The sequence below is a fragment of the Macaca mulatta genome, chromosome 17 (assembly GCF_049350105.2).
Source record: "Macaca mulatta isolate MMU2019108-1 chromosome 17, T2T-MMU8v2.0, whole genome shotgun sequence".
NCBI classification, from domain to species: domain Eukaryota; kingdom Metazoa; phylum Chordata; class Mammalia; order Primates; family Cercopithecidae; genus Macaca; species Macaca mulatta.
Genome location: NC_133422.1, coordinates 29,081,245 through 29,106,065, shown reverse-complemented (window position 1 = coordinate 29,106,065; position 24,821 = coordinate 29,081,245). Strand labels below are relative to the sequence as shown.

Here is a 24,821-nt window from a genome sequence, read left to right as displayed (position 1 = left end):
AAAGAGATAAAAATATATGTCCACATAGAAACTTGTATATGAAATGTACATAACAGCATTATTCGTAATAGTCAAAACTTTGAAATAATTCAAAGGTGAATGGATAAATAAAATATGGTGTATCCAAATCAATGGAATATTTTTTGGCAGTAAAAGGAAATGAAGCACTGATACCTGCTACCACATGGATGGACCTTGAAAACATCATGCTACATGAAAGAAGCCAATCACAAAGAACCACATACATATGATTCTAGTTACATGAAATGTCCAAAACAGACAAATATATGGAAACAAATAATAGATTAGTTGTTTCTAGCCAGGTGCAGCGTCTCATGCCTGTAATCCCAGCACTTTGAGGGGCCGAGGCAGGTGGATCACTTGAGGTCAGGAGTTCGAGACCAGCCTGGCCAACATGGTGAAACCCCATCTCTACCAAAAATACAACCAAATTAGCCTAGTGTGGTGGTGCACGCCTGTAATCTCAGCTACTAGGGAGGCTGAGGCAGCAGAATCACTTGAGCCCAGGAGGCGGAGGTTTCAGTGAGCCGAGATGGTGCCACTGCACTCCAGTCTGGGCGACAGAGCGAGACTCCATTTCAAAAAAAAAAAAAAAAAAATTAGTGGTTTCCTAGGGCTAGGGAGGTTGGAAATGAGACGTGATTGGTAATGGGTATGGATTTCTTTCTGTTGCGATGCAAATACTCTAAAATTGTGGTGATGGTTGCACAACTCTGTGAATATATTAATACTTAAAACCATGGAATTGTATTCTTTGTTCTTTTTTTTTTTTTTTTTTTGAGACAGGGTCTCACTCTGTTGCCTAGGCTAAAGTGCAGTGGTGTGATTACACCTTACCATAGCCTGGACCTTCTGGGTTCAAGTGATCCTCCCACCTCAGCCTCTCAAGTAGCTGGGACTACATGCACACACCACCACCACATTTGGCTAATTTTTATATTTTTTGTAGAGACAGTTTCGCCATGTTGCCCAGGCTGGTCTGGAACTCCTGGGCTCAAGCAATCCGCCCACCTCTGCTTCCAAAGTGCTGGGATTACAGGCGTGAGCCACCACACCTAGCCAAATTGTAGTCTTTAAGTGAGTAAAATGTATGGCATGTAAATTAGATATCAATAGAGCTGTTGCCAAAAACAGCTGTTTATTAATTGTGGAAAGAGAGAGAAAATTACATAAAACTAGTATGGCCTTCTTTATCAATCTGCAATATGTAACAGTCCATCTCTTATTTCTCCAGGTGGTCACTCCACTCCCTTTGAGACCATGCATCCCACCAAAAAAGCCCTGGGCTTGCACATACAGAAGGGAGCCCTCCTTCCGTCACCAGAGCTCCAAGCCGTCACTCTTCCCTGCTTCTGCTCCTGAGGCTAGAACCACAGTGTCATGTAACACTGGCCATGGAGGTGCAGTGTGGTCAACACAGAGCTGCCCTTGAGGAGGTCACAGTTTAGAGAAACCACTCACATGTCCTTCCACAAAGGACTGCATCATACGAAAGGAAAATTGATATAATAATGTTATTATGCATAATTTGATCTTTTGAAATCATGTCTATATTTGTGTATGTTTATGAAGCCATAACATATTCCAGAAGAATGCAAATACTATATGTATTAGTCTTGAAGGGAATGGTGTAACAAATTGAGTAGCTCAAACAACAGAAATTTATTGTCACATTCCCAGAGCTAGAAGTCCAAAATCAGGGTGTTGACAGGCCCTTCCTGAGGGCCGTGAGAGAAGGATCTGGTCCAAGCCTCTCTCTCTGATGGTGTCCATGGTGATTTGTCCTTGTCTTTACATTGTCTCCCCTGGACACACGTCTGTCTGTCTCTGCATCAAATTTCACCGTTTTATAAGGACACTTGTCACATTGGATTATGGCTTACCCAAATGACCTCATTTAACTTGATCATCTACAAAGCCCTTATCTCCTAATGAGGTCACATTTCAAGGAATTGGGTATTAGGACTCCAACATATATTTGTGGGGGACTCAAAAGCCAACCCATAGCACTATTCAAGAAAAGAATAAAACAGGCCGGGCGCGGTGGCTCACGCCTGTAATCTCACCATGTTGGGAGGCTGAGGCGGGCGGATCAGTTGAGGTCAGAAGTTCGAGACCAGCCTGACCAACATGGCGAAACCCCATCTCTACTAAAAATACAAAAATCAGCCAGGTGTGGTGGCACACGCCTATAATCCCAGCTACTCAGAAGGCTGAGGTAGGAGAAATTCTTGAACCCAGGAGGTGGAAGTTGCAGTGAGCCAAGATTGCACTACTGCACCCCAGCCTGGGCAACAGAACAAGATTCCATCTCAAAATAAAAAGAAAAGAAAATTATAAAACAACATTTTTTTCATGGAACCAAACGAATAGTTTAAGGTGTGAGGAAAAGGGATAAAGCAAGAATATGCTCACTTTTCAAATGGCTTTGTTTAACACTGAAGGTATGGTTCTTACCCCTGGATGCCTATAATAGCCCAAAGCCAGGGCCAAATTCTGGACTAGTTAAATTTGAACCCCTGAAAGGACAGGGGGTGAATTCCAGGGATCAGTATTTTTTTCTTTTTAATAAACTTTAAAATTTTATCAGCACCACACTTCAACCGATTGAGCTAAACAGCCGCTGAGAAAACTTTTAAATTTTAGAATAGCTTTAGATATATAGAGAAATTGCAAAAGATGGCACAGAGAGTTTCCCATATACTCCACACCCATTTCCCTCAAGTATTAATATCTCACATTAGCAAGGCAAATTGGTCACAGTTAATCAATGTTGAAACATTACTATTAACTAAAGTCCATACTTTATTCAGACTACTTTTTTCCTAACATCCTTTATCTGTTCCAAGGTCCCATCCAGGATCCCATATGACATTTAGCCATCATGTCTCCTTAGGCCCTTCGTGACTGTGACAGTTTCTCAGGCCTTTCTTGTTTTTGATGGTCTTAAAACTTTTGAGGAGTATTGGTCGAATATTTTGTAGAAGATCCCTCAGTTGGGATCTGTCTGATGTCTCATGATTAGACAGGGCCATGGGCTTTTGGGAGGAAGACCACAGAGGTAAAGTGCCATTGTCATCACATCATGTCAAGAGTACATACAATCAACACGACTCACCACTACTGATGCTGACTTGAACACCTGGCTGAGATGTCTCCATTGGAAAGTTACTTTTCTCCCCTTCCCACACTATAATCCTTGGAAGAGAGTCACTGTGTGCTACTCACACTTTAGTTGTAGGCAGTTGTGCTCTAGCTCCTTGAGGGTGGAGTATCTACATACATTATTTGGAATTCTTGTGCACATTATTTGGAATTCTCCCACCACAAGTTAAATAATTAATTAACTTAATTGTATATTTATGTTAGTGTGGACTCATGGATATTTATTTATGTGTTGGGTCTAATACATTTTATTAATTTTGTTGCTTAAATCATCCCAGCTTTGGCTATCGGTTTCAATCCTTTATAAAGCTAGGTGATTCCAATGTGCAACCAAGGCTGAGAACCACTGCTTTAAGTAAAACGTTGCTTAGGATTATGCCACCATGAAGGTCCCGATTTCTCTCAAGTTAGGACAAATGCAAACTGCAAGTAAAAAAAAAAAAAATGACCCATCTGGGCTGCAGATGCTAATCTACACCCAAAAGGACAGTTCATTGGGGGTTCCTCCCATTCTCCTCCATTTCTAGCACAGACTACAGGAATACACAAAATAATACTTGTTTCTTGATTGGGACAAATTTTAAATAAGAGCCTATAGACTGTTTAAGTTGAGCAGTTCTTGAATCAACAAGCTGAGAGCAGCTCAGCTGCTCAGAAAAAGTTAAGACGGTGAGCCTCTGGTGCCCCCGGTGACTAGAAGCCCAGATGTGCGTCTACAGGAACAGGGTGGTCATCTGGGATGCCGTTTTTTCCAGCTTGGGAAAGCAAACTTGGCCTCAGTAACTTCACTGCCAGGGAAATCCTCAATACTGACTTCACATGGGCCAGGACTTGATAGGGTTTCTCCAAGGATTCCTGAACCGTCTTTGCATGCAGAAGTAATGACTCGGAAAGTGACTGCTTCGTTATTCTCAGGTAATTACTTCCCCAAGTCGCAGCCCAGTCAAAGGCATAGCTCATTTCTAGTCCTACAATTATTCAGGTTTGGGATGGAGACAGTCAGTCATTTCAATCTTCCAGTAACATCTAACAAAAATGGCTGCCATATGGGTCGGGATGGTTGGTTAAGAACAAATGAAAGAAGGAATATTCTTAGACCAGCCCTGGCATAATTTTCACGGAACAGTGGGTCTCAAAGTATGTCCCTGGACCAGCAGCATCAGCATCACCTGATAACTTGTTAGAAATGCCAATTATCAGGCCAGGTGTGGTGGCTTACACCTGTAATCCCAGCTACCTGGGAGGCTGAGGTGGGAGGATCAATAAAACCCGGGAGTTCAAGGCTGCAGTGAGCCATGATTGCACCATTGCACTCAGCCTGGGAAACAGAGGAAGACCCTGCCTCAAAAAAAAAAAAAAAAAAAAAGAGAGAAATGTCAGTTATCAGGCCCTGAACCAGAGCTACTCAACCAGAAACTCTATTGGTGGTGGAGTTGGGGGGTAGCAGCAACTTATGTCTTAACAAACCCACCAGGTGATTCTGAAGCCCATTCAGGTTTGCGAACCAGTGCCTTAGAATAAATCCAAGCAATGTTAGCAGTTCAAGTTTCCATCTTTTTTCTGGTGATTTTGTGATTAATAAAATAATGACTCAACAAATCTCAGTGTCTCAAGAGCTCCCAAATCTTCCTGGAACAGGGCAAGACCCATCCTGTGTTCTCAGAGCCCAGCCAAGGGCTTGGTACATGGCAGTTGCTCAATATATGTTGGGTCCAAGAAGTAAGGAATAATCAACTAGTGATCAAGTCAACATCACCCTTTTTTTTTTTTTTTTTTGGTAGAGACAATGTCTTGCTATGTCTTCCTATTATTATTATGTCTTACTACTATCACTCCAATCACTCCAGATTGCAACTCAATGTCCCATTCCCACTGGCTGACAAGGGCTTTCCATGGAGAGGCCACCAAGGCCCCTTCCCTGGGTTTCTTTTCCTTAATTGCAGGATAGGTTGTGTTGGTGCAGGGGAGGATGAAAGTGAAGTAACTAATGAACTATTCTCTGTGGCCCCTACCCTTGCTAATGACAGAGTAGTCGACAGAAGCGCTCTAGTCACAGGCTTAGTTCTTGCACAGAGTGTCTCAAACTCAAACACCCATCAGGGCAGGGAGACACCATAAACAATGAGGCAGAGGGCATGTGCATTGGCTTAGTCCTGTGAGTTGGGGGAAGTGAGAAGTGGGAGGCCACCAGGTCAGACACTGCCCAGACCCCAATCCAACCACCAAGTGCAGGTGTGCGGGGCAGCCAGTGCTGAGCTGAGCTGAGCTGAGTACGTCCCTCTCCACTTCCCCAGTATCCTGTACAATTTCCACGTGTGCTTGGAGGGAAGCAGGTGGCCCTTGCCCCCATCTCAAGGGCAACTACCTCTCATTCACAGGTTCAAGAATGTGGGCTCAGAGTTTCCAAATCATTTTCCAAAAGAAGCCAGCTCCTGCTTGCTCACTCTCTCTCTCTCCCTGTAAAATATGCTGGTTTCAAAGTATTGGCTCCTGTGTATAAAACTATTCAAGGCCAAACAAAAGGTATCTGCCAATGGTCAGGTTGCAGCATCTGCTGGAAAAAATGGAATTTTTTTTTCTACTTCATACCCATTAAGAAGGCTATTATCAAAAGGTTGGAAAATAACAAGGAATGGCCAGGACTTGGAGAAACTGGAATCCCTGTGTGTTGTCTGTGGGACTGTAGTACAACTGCTTTGGAAAACAGTTTGGCAGTTCCTCAAAAGAGTTAAAAATAGAATTGCCAGCCAGACGTGGTGGCTCACGCCTGTAATCCCAACACTTTGGGATGCTGAGGCAGGCAGATCACCTGAGGCTGAGAGCTCTAGTCCAGCCTGGCCAACATGGAGAAACCCCGTCTGTACTAAAAATATAAAAATTGGCTGGGCGTGGTGGTGCATGCCTGTAATCCCAGCTACTCGGGAGGCTGAGGTAGGAGAATTGCTTGAACCTGGGAGGCAGAGGTTGCAGTGAGCCAAGATCGTGCCACTGCACTCCAGCTCGAACAACAGGGCAAAACTCCATCTCAAAAAAATAAATAGAATTACCATATAACCAGTAATTTCACTAGGTATATACCCCCAAAGAATTGAAAGCAGGCACTTAAAGGGATATTTGTATACCCATGTTCATAGTAGCATTATTCACAATACTCAAAAGCTGGAAGCAACCTCAATGTCCATCAACTGATGAATGAATAAACAAAGTGTGGTATCTACATACACAGAATTTTATTCAGCCTGAAAAAGGAAGGAAACTCTAATTCACACCGCAACCTGGATAAACCTTGAAGACATATGCTAAGTGAAATAAACCAGTCTCAAAAGAACACATATTGTATGATTTCATTTATATGAGGTGCCTAGAGTAGTGAAATTCATAAAGACAAAAGTAGAATAGAGGTTGCCAGGGGTTGGGAAGAGGGGCAATGGGGAGTTAGTGTTGAATGGCTTTGAAGTTTCAGTTTGGGAAGATGAAACAGTTCTGGAAATAGGTAGTTGTGATGGTTGCACAACATTGTGAATGTATTAATGCCACTGCTTTATACACTTAAAATAGTTGAAATGATATTTTACCACATATAAAATGGTAAGTTTTATGTTATGTGTATTTTGCCAGAAATATTTTTCTAAAAAATAGCTAACATTTATTGACTGTCTATACGTGCCAGAGACTATTCTGAATGCTTTGTGTTCTCACCACAAGCCTCTGACGTAATTACGACTATTGCCCCAATTTGTGTGTGTGTGTGTGTGTGAGAGAGAGACAGAGAGACAGAGAGAGACAGGGTCTCAATCTGTCACCTGGGCCGAAGTGCAGCGGCCCTATCACAGCTCACTGCAGCACTGAATTCCTGGGTTCAAGCAATCCTCCCACCTTCAGAGTAGCTGGTACTATAAGTGTGTGCCACCACACATGGCTAATTTTTAAAAATTTTTTGTTGAGATGGGGTCTTGCTTTGATACCTAGGCTGGTCTTGAACTCGCAGCCTCAAGCAATCCTTCTGCCTCGGCCCCCCAAAGTGTTGGGATCACAGGTATGAGCCACCATGCCTGGCCAAATTATTTTAGAGACAGAGTCTCCCTCTGTTACCCAGGCTGGAGTGAAGTGGTGCAATCATAGCCCACTGCAGCCTTAAAATCCTGGCCTCAAGTAATCCTACTGCCTCTGCCTCCCAAAGCCCCAGGTTTACAGGCTTGAGTCACCATGCTAGACCTTTGCTAAGTTCTGACATATGTATAAATCATGAAGCCATCACCACACTCAAGACAATGAACCTACCCATCTCACCCCAAAACTTTCCTCGTGCCCCTTGATAACCCCCGTCTCTGCCTCTTTCTATCTCACCTCCTTTGTCTCTTTGTCACTACAGATTAAATACAATCTAGACTTTTATATAAATAAAATCACACTGTACATACTTCTTTTTAATGGAGGGGATCTGGCTCTTTTCACTCCACATAACTATTTTGAGATTCACCCATGTTGTGGTACGTATCAACCATTCATTCCTTTTTACTGCTGAGTAGTATTTCATTGCATGGATGTATCGAAATTTGTTTATTCACCTGTTAATTAATGGATATTTGTGCTATTCTCAGTTTAGTTATATTACAAAGAAGGGTGCTACGAACATAGGCACACAAGTCTTTGTGTGGACATATGTTTTCATTTCTCAGGATAAATACTAGGAGGGGAATGGCTGAATCATGCAGTAGGTGTACATTTAACTCTTACCAAACTGCCAAACTGTTTTCCAACATTTAACCATTTAATATTTACACCAGAAGTATATGAGAATCCAAGTTCTTCCATGTCCCTGCCATAGCAAATCATGGTCAGTCTTTTTAATTTTCACAGTTTCTGTGTGTGGTTTCAGTTGCATTTTCCCAATGACTAATGATGTTGAGATTTTTTCATGTACTTGTTTGCCATTTGTATATCTTCTTTGGTGGAGTGTTTGTTCAAATTTTTTGCCCATTATTAGGTTGTTGTTCTCTTACTGTTGAGTTTTGAGTGTTCTTTATGCAGTCTGAATTCAAGTGTTTTATCACATATATGCTTTACAAAGTACTTTTCAATGTCAAAAAAATCTTAGGGGCCATGATAATAATTGTGATCTCACTATCTTCATAGTTAAGAAAATTAATTTAATTTTATTTTATTTTTGATACAGAGTCTCACTCTGTTACCCAGGCTGGAGTGCAGTGGTGTGATCTCAGCTCACTGCAAGCTCTGCCTTCCAGGTTCATGCCATTCTCCTGCCTCAGCCTCCCAAGTAGCTGGGACTATAGGCACCCACCACCAAGCCCGGCTAATTTTTTCTATTTTTTGTAAAGACAGGGTTTCACTGTGTTAGCCAGGATGCTCTCGATCTCCTGACCTCGTGATCCGCCTGCCTTGGCCTCCCAAAGTGCTATGATTATAGGCATGAGCCACCACACCCGGCCAAAAAAATTAATTGTGAAAAGATCTTCAGTGATTTAATAATCTTTCTAAATTAATCTCTAATATATCCACCACAGCAGCATGTATCTCCCTCTTAAGGTGTCTCAGTCCATTTTTGTGCTGCTATAATACAACACCTGAGATAGGGTCATTTATAATAAATAGGAATTTATTAGCTCACAGTTCTGGAGGCTGAGAAGTCCAGTGTCAAAGTGCTGGCATCTGGTGAGGGCCTTCTTGTTGCATCATCACATGATAAAAGGCAGAAAGGCAAGAGAGGACAAAAGGGGGTCAAACTCTCCCTTTTATAACAACATCAATCCACTCATGAAGATGGAGCCTTCATAGTTTTACCACTTATTAAAAGTTCCACCTCTTAATACTGTTATGATGGCAAATAAATTTTAACATGAGTTTTACAGGGGACAAACACTCAAACCATAGCAGGAGGTAATCCAACATGGTGGTTAAGGACTAGCGTTGATCAGAAGAAAAAAAAAAAGTCACAAGTAGCCATTTATAAGCTGTTAACACTACATATTAGGAAGGTGCTCAACCCCTAAGCACCTAAAGCACTGCTTCATCACTAGTGGTTTCTTGGAGAGAAATTGCCAGGACACACGTTGTCGGGTCTGGTCGCCACTGTCACCCCAAGAGTATCTTCAGGCTGAATCCCGTCCAGCCTCCATCCTGTTTTCCAGTCACCCCCAACCCACCTGTTTTTGTGTTGCCATATCTGTCCTCCAATATGATACAAGTACTGCCTCTCCAACACCTCACTGTGTTATCAGAAGCTCCTTTCTGTGATCTTAAACTCTCCCACGTCCTCCATCTCTTCTCCTGCCCTACCTGAAACATGGCTGTCCCCAAGGCCACTGTGGCACTTAGGCAGTGTCCTCATGGCTTGCAGTTGCAGTTTCCAATTTCTATTCCCTCCTCCAAAACATCCAGCTCTTCTGAAGATCAGGTCATCTAACTCCCTTGACCTTCTCCTCCTTGAAGCTGTGAGCTACATTTTGGCCATGCCCCTCCATGCAGGAGGGACTTGAACTTAGCTTCCTGCTTTCCCCTCCTCCCCAACTCCTACCATGTCATTTTTACCCATTCTTGTGACCTCAGCATTGATTGGTTGGAACCACCTAACACCATGTAGTTGAACCATTCAATGCTCTGGCTTCTTAGGTCTTTAACAGACGTGTCCTCAATGATCTTTTTCACCATTCCACCTCAGCTACACACTCACACGGTCACTTCCTTGGAATCAACAGAATTGAATGCACTTGTGAAATCTTTATTTAAGCATCCTACCTTCTGACCACTACCTCTTTCCTTTCAATTCACTTACTCAAGTGCGTCCGCTACCATACTCCTCCAGCCTGTTCAAAATCTTCAACCCAGTGGCCCACCCCAGCATGGCTTGACATCCATCAGCTCCTATATGACTTCATTCTCCTCCTCATCTTGCCTAGATTTCATGGGCTGAAGTTTAAATTGAAGTAAAACATGCTTGTAGAAAAGTGTAGAAAAGCAACAGCTCAGATGAATGAGGAGCAACTGCTGATGGGTATGGGGTTCCCTTTTGGGGTGAGGAAAATATCTTGGGACTAGATAGAGGTGGTGGCTGCACAATGTTGTGAATACACTAAATCCCACTGAATTGTCCACTTTAAAATGGTTAATGGTCAATTACATGTTATGTGGATTTTACCTAAATTTTTTTTTTAAAGTTGGCTAGGCACGGTGGCTCATGCCTGTAATCCCAGTATTTTGAGAACTCGAGGCTGGTAGATCACAGGGTCAAGAGATCAATACCATCCTGGCCAACATGGTGAAACCTCATCTCTACTAAAAATACAAAAAATTAGCTGGGCGTGGTGGTGCGTGTATAGCTGAGTATAATCCCAGCTACTCAGGAGGCTGAGGCAGGAGAATTACTTGAACCCAGGAGGCAGAGGTTGTAGTGAGCCGAGATCTCACCACTGTACTCCAGCCTGGCGACAGAGTGAGACTCAGTCTCAAAAAAAAAAACTAAACAATTTGATTAATTACCACACAGTGAATACACATATTTAATCACCACGTAGTTCAGAAAAGAGAACCTTACCAGCACCCCAGAAAACTCCTTGATGCCACTTCCACTTGCAACCTTCTATCTTGCCCAAAGGCAACCACTATTTTGTGTCTGGATTCTTTTGTCCAATGTTTATGAAATGCATCCATGCTATACATAAATTGTAGTTCATTCATTTTCAATGTTGTAAATATCCCTTTTTTTTTTAGATTAAGGTAGTTACTTTATTTTGAACAAGGAAGTAGCGTAAGCAACTCAGTGCGTGCCCTTAAGATGGGAGCTCTTCCCCCATATCACTCCCCACCCCAAGGAATAATTTTGGGAGAAAAAAAGAGTCTTCTATCTGGCTACCTGTGTTATCTATGATTGCACCTTCTTATATGGCAGGCACGTCATCATGTCCAGATGAGCATCTAAGGAACTGCATTTTGGGAGCTGAAACTTTCATTTGGGTCTAAGATGAATGCATGAACTAACACAGGGCCATCTCCCCTTCACTATTTTGCATCCTCGTTTAATTTCTGACTGCTTTTCTTCTATAATCTTTTATTCTTTTTTTTTTTTTTTTTTTTTTTTTTGAGACGGAGTCTCACTCTGTCACCTAGGCTACAGTGCAGTGGCATGATCTCGATCTTGGCTCACTGCAACCTCTGCCTCCTGTGTTCAAGCAATTATCCTGCCTCAGCCTCCTGAGTAGCTGGGATTACAAGCACGCACCACCATGCTGGCTAATTTTTGTATTTTTAGTAGAGACAGGGTTTCGCCATGTTGGCCAGGCTTGTCTTGAGCTCCTGATCTCAAACAATCTGCCTGCCTCGGCCTCCTAAAGTGCTGGGATTACAGGCATGAGCCACCATGCCCAGCCATAATCTTTTATTCATTTTTAATGGCTATTATGCTTTTACTTTTCTTTGAGTATCTTAAACATACTTATTTCAAAATCTTTGTCACACTACCCCCTTACTATAGGTAATGTACTCATGAAGAAAGAGAACACCCAGGAGGAGTCTGGAATTGGGAAGCCTGGTCCCTGACTCTTCCCTGTGCATTGAACCCCACAGCCAATGAAAGTAACACCCCCTGCTTCCCATTGGACATGCCTTTGCATGGGCTGTGGCCTGAGGATTGAGTCATATCATTGTACATTATCCCCTCAGCCTCCATACTATCCTATCTGAGGTGGTGGCTACAGTAAATGACAGATTTATGCTCTAGAGCTGTAACTAAGAGTGACAAAACTCAGAAGTTAGGTCCTGATTCAACATTCATGGCTCAGCAAGATTTCTAGTATTACTAATGAAATACACTCTAAGTGAAATTCAAAGGTAGTTAAAGGGGGTTTAAAAAGAGCTATATTGCCAGGGAACTCCAAGTTTGGCAAAAAAAAGATTGAGTCTGTGATTATACAATTCCGTGTACCATCTCTCTATGGGACATGAGCTGCCAAGGCAAAAAGCATGCAGGATCCTCGCCAGTATCCCTGTAAGGGTACTGCAATGGTTTGAATGTTGCTGCCAAAACTCATGTTGAAATTTAATTGCCATGGTAATAATATTAAGAGGTGGGGCCTTTAAGACCCTGTTAGGTCATGAGGGCGCTGCCCTCTTGAATGAATTAATGCCATTATTGGATTATTTATCTTGAGAGTGGGCCACTGATAAAAGGAAAAGTTCACCACTATTCGCTCTCTCTGTCTCCTGCACTTGCTCACCACATGATGCCTTCTACCATGGAATGATCCTCACTAGAAGCCAGCATTGCACTTTTGAACTTTCTAGCCTCCAGAAACATGAGCCAAGTTATTGGGGGAACCTGCCCCCAATATTTGAGCATAGGTTCTTTCTATTTTCCATAAGTGTTGGCCGGCTGAGAAATAAAGAGTGACAGTAAAAGAGAGGAATTTTACAGCTGGGCCACCAGGGATGACATCACATATCAGTAGGACCACGATGCCCACCTGAGTCTCAGACCAGCAAGTTTTTATCAAGGGTTTCAAAAGGGGAGGGGGTGTAAGAACAGAGAGTAGGTACAAAGATCACATGCTTCAAAGAGCAAAAAGCAGAACCACTAACAAGGGTCTAACAAAGATCACATGCTTCCGAGGGAATAGGACAAAGGGCAAAAGCAGAACCACTGATAAGGGTCCAACAAAGATCACAGAGCAAATGGCAAAAGGAGAACCACTGATAAGGGTCTATTTTCAGTGGTGCACATATTGTCTTGATAAATATCTTAAACAACAAAAAACAGTGTTCGAGAACAGAGAACTGGTCTGACCACAAATTTATCAGGGTGGAGTTTTTCCCCACCCTAGTAAGCCTGAGGGTTCTGTAGGAGACCAGGGCATATCTCAGTCCTCATCTCAACTGCACAAGACAGACAGAGCAGCTGTTTATAGACCTCCCTGAAGAAACGCATTCCTTTCCCAGGGTATTAATATTAATATTCCTTGCTAGGAAAAGAATTTAGCAATATCTTTCCTACTTGCACGTCCATTTGTAGGCTTTCTGCAAGAGCTAAAATATGGCTCTTTTTGCCCGACCCCGCAGGCAGTCAGACCTTATGGTTGTCTTCCCGTGTTCCATAAAAATCACTGTTATTCTGTTCTTTTTAAAGGTGCACTGATTTCATATTGTTCAAACACACATGTTTTACAATCAATTTGTGCAGTTAACACAATTATCACAGTGGTCCTGAGGTGACGTACATCCTTAGCTTATGAAGATAACAGGATTAAGAGATTAAAGACAGGCATAAGAAATTATAAAAGTATTATTTGGGAACTGAAAAATGTCCATATTAAGATGAAATCTTCACAATTTATGTTCCTCTGCTGTGGCTCCAGCCAGTCTCTCCATTTGGGGTCCCTGACTTCCTCCAACACCAAGAAAGCTTCTTGTCTTGTCTTGTCTTGTCTTGTCTCGTCTTTTTCTTTTCTTTTTATTCTCTTTTTTATCCTCTCTCTCTCTCTCTCTCTCTCCCCCCTCTCTTTTTCAGGCGAGGTCTTGCTTTGTTGCCCAGGTTGGGGTACAGTGGCACAATCACAGCTCACTGCAGCCTCAACCTCCCTGGCTCAAGCAATCCTCCCCCCTCAGCCTCCCAAGTAGCTGAGACTATGGGCACATGACAGCACGCCCAGCTAATTTTTGTATTTTTTGTAGAGACAAGGTCTCGTCATGTTGCCCAGGCTGGTCTTGAACTTCTGGGCTCAAGCAATCCTTCCCTGGCCTCCCAGAGTGCTGAGATCACAGGTGTGAGCCACTCTGCCTGGCCTAAACTCTTTTCCTATGAATGACCCAATCTGTGGTCCTTGGTTATAGCAGCAGAAAAAAAAGAAAATGACAGGTACAACAGACAAGGAAGATCCTCTCACATGGGTGAGAGGGTGGTTATTTTGGCTGACCAAAGAACTCAGCATACTTCCGGAAAATGAGAAAAGGTGATATGGTTCATGCTGCTGACCCACACCGTATTTGTTGCTTCTCCACTCCCATTTTCACAACTTTATGGAAGTATAATTTTGAATAATAAACTGCATATATTTGAAATGCACTATTTGATACATTTTAGTAAATATATGTAACTATGAAACCATCTCCACAAACAAGATACTGAACATTTCCATTGCCATTGAAGGTTTTCTTATGCCTGTCTGCAGTTCATTGCACCTTTTAACCTGTCCCCAGGCAACCACTGATCTACATTCTAGCTACATAAATCAGTTTTTATTTGCAAGAATTTCATATAAGTGAAATAATATAATACATTTTTTTTGTCTGGCTTCTTTCAGTCAACATAATTACTTTGAGATTTAATCAAAATCAGTTTTGATTTTGCTCAAGTGATCCTCCCAACTCAGCCTCCCAAATAGCTGCCACTATAGGCACGCACAACCCTGCCTGGCTAATTTTTAGAATTTTTTGTAGAGGTGGGGTCTTGCTCTGTTGCGTAGGATGGTCTCGAAATCCTGAGCTCAAGTGATCCTCCTTCCTTGGCCTTCCAAAGTGCTGGGATTATAGGCATTTTGGGTCTCTCACTTCCAATTCTGGCAGGGGAAAAGCCCGATTTCTTTTTCTCTTACTTTATCAGCATTCTTGGAGCCTCTACGGATCAAGGCCAAATTCAGTAACAAAGCATACTTTTAACTGGCCTATTTAACAAGTATTTTAAAGAGCAAAAATCTTTTCTATCAACTTCCACAAAGGTATCCAAAGTCATGCTTTTAAACTGGAAAGAGTTCTTAGGGAATTACACAATGGTATGTACAAACCTGAACAGGCTGTACTCATGAGGACAAATATGTGATTTATTTAAGCATAGTAAATACTTCAGAGTTTAGTTTGCAGGGTTGGAATGTCTACTGTAAACAGTAGCAATGACTATCTCTGTAGCAAAATTTCCAAGCATAAGAAGAAATCAAGTTTTTCGAGAGAACATTTGCTCAGTAATACCTTTGCCCTTCTAGTTATAGGGTAAAAGAGGGAAGAAATATGAGAAACATGCTTATAATACTTTTTTCTTCCCATATCCTTTTCCTTACCATAAAAAAAATGTTCTGTGGACTGGAATTCAAGATCAATGATGTATCACTGAAGCCATGAAGTCCTGCAAGTTTACATCATGATGATTCAGTGCTCCTGGACTGGCAAACCTTCCTCTCTGTGTGTGAGCCTCCCTCGACAATCCCAGGCCCCTGTGTCAGTACTGCTTCTGAACAACTCACTAGTAAGCCCTTGAAAGAATGCAAACCTCTTTAATATAGTCAAATGAAACAGATTTGTGCTCTGTCAACTCAGTCTTGACTTTTGCCTCCAGATTGTGGTTTACTTGAGATGCCTGAAATATATTGTCTTTAAAACTGAAAGGCAGCTCCATCATTTCAAAAGCAGATAGTAGAGACGTTTACCAAGAAAAACACAGCCAAAACATCACATTCCAACCCATGGGCAGTGAAGATTAGATTTTCCTGTTATCTTCCACCTGTTTTTGTTGTTGTTGTGGCTTTTTGGCTTGTTTTCATCCCTGCTGTAATCCCTGATTAACTCTTAATTTTTCAGGTTGTTGTTTCACGTATTTTGGCCCACCACTTCCTGCCAAAACTATCTGTTATCTGTACATCTCTAGAGGGTTCTAGCAACTATGCTCTTCTTTTTTATAGGAACTGATTCTTTTTTCTTTTTCCCACCCACTGAGCTGATTCTACTTGAACTCAATGAACTTTCAGTCTCTGTGTTTCTTTATTTTAATTAATTGAGTTTTCTATCTAAATTGGCACACTAAATTCTGAACAATCCAGATCTGCATGTTTGGTCTAGATTGGTTAGCCACACTGCAAGTCACAGAGTTAGTGTGGAAAACATATTCCAATTTCTAGACCCTTGTGAAAATCAGAATTAGCCAGAAGCACCAGTTTGTAGAATCATGGACAAATCTGGAAAAACCCAACAATTTGGAGGATGTTTAGTCCCAGATGCATAGGATTGAGTTAGTTCTAATCGACCAGACGCGATGGCACGCGCCTGTAATCCCAACACTTTGGGAGGCCAAGGCAGGTGGATCACCTGAGGTCAGGATTTTGAGACCAGCCTGGCCAACATGGTGAAACCCCATCTCTACTAAAATTACAAAAATTAGTCGGGCATGGTGGCACACGTCTGTGGTCCCAGCTGCTCGGGAGGCTGATCCAGGAGAATTGCTTGAACTCAGGAGACGGAGGTTGCAGTGAGTGGAGACTACACCACCCGACTCCAGCCTGCGCAACAGAGCGAGACTCTATCTCAAAAAAATAAATAAATAAGCCAGGCACGGTGGCTCACATCTGTAATACCAGTACTTTGGGAGGCCGAAGTGGGCAGATCACGAAGTCAAGAGATCAAGACCATCCTGGCCAACATGATGAAACCCTGTCTCTACTAAAAATACAAAAATTAGCTGGGAGTGGTAGTGTGCACCTGTAGTCTCAGCTACTCGGGAGGCTGAGGCAGCAGAATTGCTTAAACCCGAGAGGCAGAGGTTGAAATGAGCCAAGATCGTGCCACCGCACTCCAGCCTGGCAACAGAGCAAGATGCCATCTCAAAAATAAATAAATAAATAAATAAATAAATAATAAAATTGAGGATGGTTTCTTTGCCTTTATTATTTTGAGAATACCATACCATTCCTCCACCATTTTTTAATTTTCTTTTTTCTTTTTCTTTTCCTTTTTCATTTCTTTCTTCATTTTTTTTTTCTTTTTTAGAAATGGAGTCTCGCTCTATTGCCCAGGCTGGAATGCAATGGTGTCATCATAGCTCTCGACAGCCTCAAACTCCGGGGCTCAAGAAATCCTCCCACCTCAGCATCCTGAGTAGCTAGGCCTACAGGAGCGCACCATTGTGCCCGGCTAATTTAAAATATTTGTTTAGAGATGGGGTCTCACTGTGTTGCTCAGGCTGGTCTCAAACTCCTAGTCTCAAGTAATCTTCCCATCTCACCCTCTGGAGTAACTGGGATTACAGGTGTGACCCATTATGCCCAGCTCATTCCGCTATTTTCTTACATCAGTTGTGGCTGTTAAAAAAATCTGATGTCAGGTCAGGCATGGTGGCTCACACCTGTAATCCCAACACTTTAGGAGGCCGAGGTGGGCAGATCACCTGAGGCCAGACCAGCCTGACCAATATGGTGAAACTCCATCTCTACTAAAAATACAAAAAAAATTAGCCAGGCATGGTGGTGGGCGCCTGTAGTCCCAGCTACTTAGGAGGCTGAGACAGGAGAATTGCTTGAACCCGGGAGGTGGAGGTTGCAGTGAGCAGAGATCATGCCACTGCAGCCTGGGTGATACAGCGAGACTCTGTCTCAAACAAACAAACAAACAAACAAACAAATCTGATGTCAGTCTGACTTCAATCCTCTTTTTGTGATGTTCTCTTTCTCTTGACAATCTTTTAGAATTTTCTCTGTTTCTTTGAAATTCTTTTTTCTTTCTTTTTTCCCATTTTTAAAAAATTTTTTATTTTTAGATGGTGTCTTGTTCTGTCACCCAGGCTGGAATGCAGTGGTGAAATCAGTTTACTGCAGCCCCAACCTCCTGGGCTCAAATGATCCTCCCACCTCAGCCTCTTGAGTAGCTGAGACTACAGGCATGCATCATCATGCCTGACTAATTTTTAAAACTTTTTGTAGAGACGGGATCTCACTTTGTTGCCTATGCTTGTCTTGAACTCCTGGGCTCAAGTGATCCTCCTGCCCCAGCCTCCCAAAGTGCTGGGATTACAGCTGTGAGCCACCATGTCCAGCCTAGAAAATTTTAATTTTACTATAAAATGTTCTTATCTTTTCTCTATAACCTTTTTTATCTTTCTTTCATCTTTTTACAGTTACAGAAGATCATCTCATTTTTCTTCAAATATTTATTTCTGTTCATTTTTCTTCTTTCTAGAATTCTTATTCCCTGGATGTTAGTACTTCTGTCTTCCACATAACCTAGTTTTTTCTTTATATTTTATACGTCTTTATATTTTATACGTTATTTCCTTCTCGCTTCTGAAAGATTTCCTCCACCTGTTCTTCCAAGTTGACAATAAGTTTTGCAAATTGTCATTTTGTTATTTTTTTATTTTGTTTTATTTTTTATTTCTATCCATTTTGTTATTTATCCATGTAATGTGTTCACTTCAACTATGATATTTTACATATCTAATATTTCTTTTCTATGTTTTCTTGTTCTTGTCTGCATTGTCATTATCTTCTTTTATCTCTTTTTGTATATTTATTAGGCCATATTACATGATCTATGTAACTGTTTTTATATGCATAGTTGGATTCTGTCATCTAAAATGCAGTTTTTCATTTCACGTAGTTGTGATTCTGAAATCTGCCACTTTGACCTGTGAATTCATGTTTTCCTTTTCTGGGAAGTGCATATAGGGAAAGGCCAGTCCTAATTAGCCCATTCCCAGTCAGCCCCAGTTAGCTCTGAGGGTGGGAATGGATGAAGCCCGGGGGGAGAAACAAGCCAGGGCACAAGGAAACCACTGTCATTTATTCTCCACCTCACAACACAATGGGGTCAGAGCTTCACTCTGCCTTCCAGGGCACTCAGCATTCGGAGGAGACCTTGTTGGACTGTCATTTACCAGCTCTGGGGGTTTGGTGGGAAGGGGAACTGATACCCCAAGGTAATTCGTCCTCACTTCAGGCACAACTATTAAATTTAAGGTTGTGAATGTGATTTGATGCCCTTATGTGGTATCACTGGGAGGCAAATCCCTGGGTGATTATCCATCACTGGGCACTATTTGCACGAATATTCTCCCCCAGTGGGTACCGTGAAATCCCCCTTTTCCAGAAACATCACTTTTTCAAGAACTCCCCTATTCCAATCCCATTCTTTTGTACTTCTTCCCTTGTGATTCTTCTCCCTCCTTTTCTTCTTCAGACATTTGTTAAGGGCCTAATGTGTGTCACGTACTAGGTTGTGAGTCTGACAGGTGTGAAGAGCAGATGTGTTTGAAGAATAAGAAAAATAGGCTGGGCGTGGTGGCTGATGCCTGTAATACCAGCACTTTTGGGGACTGAGGCGGGCGGATCACGAGGTCAGGAGTTCGAGACCAGCCTGACCAATATGGTGAAACCCGTCTCTACTAAAAATACAAAAATTAGCTGGATGTGGTGGCATGCACCTGTAATCCCAGCTGCTCAGGAGGCTGAGGCAGAAGACTCACTTGAACTCAGGAGGCGGAGGTTGCAGTGAGCCGAGATCATGCTACTGCACTCCAGCCTGGGCAACAGAGCGAGACTCCATCTAAAAAAAAAAAAAAGGAATAAGAAAAATGGGAACCAAAATGGAGCCAAGGTTGCAGAACTAAAGACAAATTTGGCCTCCTTTCCCTGGCAGCGAAGCAAGGAAAGGGCATAGCCTTCCTCTGAGGCGGAGCCTATCAAATGGTGATGGGAAGGTGCTCTAGTCAATGGTTCTAATCTTGACCTCTCCTTAGAACCACCTGAGGAGTTTTGTTTTAATCCCAGCGTCTAGACACATTTAATTGGCACAACTATGTCAACTATGTGCCAATTAAATCGTAATCTCTTGAGGTGAACTCACAACCATATATATATACACATATATATGTATATATTCACTTTTTTTTTTTCGAGACAGAGAGTCTCACTCTGTTGCCCAGGCTGAAGTTCAGTGGCGCCTTCTCAGATCATTTGCTACCTCCGCCTCTTGAGCTCAATCTATTCTCGTGTCTCAGCCTCCTGAGTAGGTGGGATTACAGGCGTGTGGCACCACGCCTGGCTAATTTTTGTATTTTTAGTAGAGAAGGGGTTCTCTACTATGTTGGCCAGGCTGGTCTCGAACTACTAACCTCAGGTGATCCACCCACCTTGGCCTCCCAAAGTGCTGGGATTACAGGCATGAGCCACCACGCCCGGCCCACAAACATATTTTTTTTTAATTTCCAGGAAATCCAATATATATCCACGTTTAAGAACCACTGCTTGGGCCGGGCGCGGTGGCTCACGCCTGTAATCCCAGCACTTTGGGAGGCGGAGGCAGGTGAATCACGAGGTCAGGAGAAAGAGACCATCCTGGCTAACACGGTGAAACTCCGTCTCGCTCTGTTGCCCAGGTTGGAGTGCAATGGCACAGTCATGGCTCACTGCAGCCTCAATCTCCTGGGCTCAAGCAATCCTCCCACTTCAGCATCCCTAGCAGCTGGGACCACAGGCGTGTGCCACTATGCCCAGCTAACTTTTTAATTTTTGTGGAGAGGGCTCTCACTGTTGCCCAGTCTGGTCTTGAACTGAGCTCAAGGGGTCCTCCCTCCTCAGCCTCCCAAAGTGCTGGGATTACAGGCGTGAGGCACCGTGCCCGATCTTACTGAGAGGTTTAAATGGGTGAAGTAAGTGAAAACATCCTGCACAGAGATAGGAACGTAGCAGGTGCTCAGTAAATGTGCGTTAAATCTGAGTCTTTCCTGCCTAAACAAAGAAACTTTTCCAGTTTAACCCACTGTGGTCAGTTCAGTAGCCTGAGGGTGCAGGCTGGTGCAACCGGATTCCCTCTAGGGCTCCCAGAAACGATGGAACAGCCTTTGTCCACTCTGGTAAACGGAAAGGGAAAGGTAGCCCCCTTTCCATGCTGTCCATCGGCTTAAGGCGCCCCAACACTTTTCATTCAGCGTTGTCTTTGACGCAACTTTTGAAGTCGGCCACTAGAGGGCGGACTGTCTCCACAACCCGCAGCGGCGCTCAGCGGCGCTCAGCCTGGCTGGCGGGAGAAAACGCGGAAGGCGGCTCTGGCCGCGGGCGGTGCTCACCCCCGGTTATCCTCCACCGTCCCCGCAAGCCGTTTCCAGGCAGTAATCCCGGGCGGGCGAGGTCCCCTGCGTGCCGGCGCGGCCCCGAGTGTGCCCTGACGCCCAGTGTGCTACTTCACTTACTCCGAACAGTCCTATTGTTCCTCCCAGGTGAGTAAATTAAGGCTCAGAGACAGTAAGCAAATGGCCGAGGGTCACACAGCTGTGGGAATTAAATCTAGGCAGTGACAGATGTCTGCTTGACTCCAAAACCAGCGACACACTTGTGGTCAAAATGAGCCCCAATGCCCAGCCCTCCACAGGAGGGCAAGTGACTTGCAGAGCTACTCAGAGGCCCAGCAAGAGACCTCAGAAGCAAGGAGGGTCAGAACAGCCTCTGTTACCCTCCCTTCTCTGCCTGGAACCCCGCTGCCGCTGCCACGGCCCTGAGCCAGTGTTTGCCTCCACTGCTCATCTTTTTTACTGCCCTAACCTAGTCTGAAAATGAAGATGTTAAAGTAATTCCTTTTGTTTTTCTTTTCTCCCCCTTTGTATCCATGAGGATGATCGATTTTTGCAGCCACTCCAAAGGAGTACTTAGGATGATTTAGAAGCGGGTTTTCATTGCTTACTGGCTCTCCATTGAAGGAGCCAGGACCCATTAAAAAAATAAAAACAAAAACAGTGGTAACTACATGTACTCGACTGCTGGTGTCTAGGCTGCAGGGCAGTGGGAGAGGTGCTCCCCCAAGACATAGCCTTTCATACCAGAAAAACTAATTTGATGTTCTGTGTCACTGAACTTGTATTTGGAGGCGGTCCAGGGGATATTCTGCAACTTCTTCCAGCAATCACCCATCCCTCCCTCCCTCCCTCCCTCTCATGCAAGGCTCTGTGCTGTGGCTGTGGAGACATGGCCCCAGCCAGATGTCTTTCTACAGGACATTTGTGATCCAGCACAGTGAAGCTCACTCTCAGGAGAACTGGTACCAAGAGCACGATCAGAAAACACTTTTTTTTCCCAACAGTCTTGCTCTGTCACCCAGGCTGGAGTGCAGCAGCACCATCTCGGCTCACTGCAACCTCCACCTCTCGGGTTCAAGCGATTCTCCTGTCTCAGCCTCCCAAGTAAGGGGGATTCCACCAGGCCTGGCTAATTTTTTTGTATTTTTAGTAGAGACGAGGTTTCACCATGTTGGCCAGGCTGGTCTTGAACTCCTGACCTCAAGTGACCCTCCTTATCCTCCCAAAGTGCTGGGATTACAGTCATAAGCCACCACACCTGGCCAGAAAACATTCTTTATTTTTATTATTGATGTATTTATTTAGAGATGGGGTCTTGCTCTGACACCCAGGCCAGAGGGCAGTGGCATGATCATAGCTCACTGCAGCCTCAAACTCCTGGGTTCAAGTGATCCTTCCACCTCAGCCTCCCAAGTACCTAGGATTACAGGTGTTGGCCATCGCGCCTGGCTAATCTTTTTTATTTTTGTAGAGAAGGGGTCTTGCCATGTTGCCGGGGCTGGTCTTGAACTCCTGGTCTCAAGCGATTCTCCCACCTTGGGTTCCCAAAATACTGGGAATTAAAGGTGTGAGCCACTGCGCCCGGCGGGAAAAGTCTTTCATGAAGGCCATGCTCATGCAGAAGATGCCAATTCTTCCCAGAGTTTGTGTTGTTCGGGCGGGGCAATTTTTTTTTTTTTTTTTTTTTTTTTGATACAGTCTCGCTTTGTCGCCAAGGCTGGAGTGCAGTGGCGCAATCTCAGCTCGCTGCAACTTCCACCTCCTGGGTTCAAGTGATTCTCCTGCGTAGCTGGGACTATAGGCGCCCGCCACCACGCCTGGCTAATTTTTTGTATTTTTAGTAGAGAGGGGTATCACCTTATTAGCCAAGATGCTCTGGATCTCCTGATCTCGTGATTCATCCGCCTCGGTCTCCCAAAGTGCTGGGATTACAGGCGTGAGCCACCACGCCCAGCCGGCAGTTCTTTTTAAGAGGATTAAAGCCGTTGGGTAACACATGGGGAGGCTGGGATTCTGTTGCGCTGAACAATCCTGGGCCTGGAGACAAGGCCCTCGGTTTCTGTGTATATGAGATAGGGAACATGGGCTCCTTCCTGGCTCAGCCCATCTCTCATGTCACATGCTGGTGTCATCAACTAGCACAGCTTTGAAACTCCTCTAATCGCTCTCCTGCCTGTACCAAAGTTCACAAGGCATAATGCTGTTCGTGTGTAAAATGGGCTGTATTAAGACCCCTGGAAAAGTGACCCCAGGGCTGTGGCAGCCTCCTTCAACCCCCTCCGCCCCCGTGCATCTGTTCTTTTGTTTTGTTTTGCTTTTTTGAGAGCCTGTCACTCAGGCTAGAGTGCAGTGGCATGATCCTGGCTGACTGCAACCTCTGCCTTCCAGGTTCAAGCAATTATCCGGCCTCAGCCTCCCAAGTAGCTGGGATTTCAGGTGCCTGCCACCAGGCCCGGCTAATTTTTGTATTTTTAGTAGAGAGGGGGTTTCACCATGTTGACCAGGCTGGTCTCAAACTCCTGACCTCAGGTGATTTGCCTGCCTCAGCCTCCCAAAGTGCTGGGATTACAGGTGTGAGCCACTGCAGCCAGCCCCTCTGCGCATTTGTTCTATAGGTTAGAGGACACAAGGAGCCCACCTGCCTCTGGAGCCCTCCCTGGGCCCTTAGTTCTTCCATCATCTCTGTTGAAACGTTTCACCACCAAATGTCTAAGCAAATAGTATTGGGTGCCACGGAAGGTTGAGACATTAGAGAGCTGCTTGTGAATAAAAGTCATAAGAGCAGAGCAGAAAGTCCACAGAGCAATTCCTGTGCCTTGGGTAGGGTCAACTGAATCTGATCCTCAAGCCCCAGCCTTCGGCATCCTTTCCTTGTCCAGCTAAGCTCCCTTTCCCCAGGCTTGATGCCCAGTGCCCTGACCCTGCCCATCCAAAGCTGCTTGCAAGAGCAGGGAGACTACAGCATCACAGGCAGGCACAGTCAGGTGCTGGCTCTGCCCTCCACGAGCTCTGTGAATTTGGTTAAGTCCCCTGGTCTCTGAGCCCAATGTCCTCATCTATAAAGTGAGCATAGCAATATCTAGTGCACCGGACTCCTTCAAGGCATATGAAATAGTGACTATGAAACACCAGCACGTAGTACGCAGTAAATAAAAGGTAGGTATCTTTTGTAGAGTGTTACCATTCCAGGGGTACTGCAATTTTATAGGCAAAAGGTCCAGTCAAAGGATTGACCTCATACAGTGAGTTGAAAGCCATAACCAGGAAGGAAAGTGTGTTTGAAGGGATTGGTCATCTTTCTACCGCCATCACATGATAGCAGGTGGGCAGCTACCAGCAAGAAAAGCAGTTTTGGTAACAGAATATTAGAATAATTATTAGACTATTTGGAATACTGCGTTATATTGAAAAAATTTTAGAATTACGAATAAATTTGGATTTGCATTGGCTCGTTTGGCTCTAACAGTGTTCCCTTTAGGTAGTTCAGGCAGATATTATAATCCCAGTTTAAGAAGTGCAGAAATGGTGGGGCGTGGTGGCTCACACCTGTAATCCTAGCACTTTGGGAGGCGGAGGTGGGTATATCACAAGGTCTGGAGTTTAAGACCAGCCTGGCCAAGATAGTGAAATCCCATCTCTATTAAAAATATGAAAAAAGTAGCCGGGCATGGTGGCAGGCACCTGTAATCCCAGCTACTCGGGAGGCTGAGGCAGAGAATTGCTTGAAGCCAGGAGGCGGGGGTTGCAGTGAATGGAGATCATGCCACTGCACTCCAGCCTGGGCGACAGAGTGAGACTCTTG

General features: G+C 44.0%; 1 long non-coding RNA gene across 1 annotated transcript in view; it reads left to right on the top strand.

Moving 5' to 3' along the window:
• Positions 1-21,013: 21,013 nt before the first annotated feature.
• Positions 21,014-24,821, top strand: part of LOC106994275 (uncharacterized) — a 41,161-nt gene continuing 37,353 nt past the window's right edge. The window contains exon 1 of the long non-coding RNA XR_001440813.3: positions 21,014-21,166. This is a non-coding gene — a long non-coding RNA (uncharacterized LOC106994275). The remainder of the gene's footprint in view (positions 21,167-24,821) is intronic.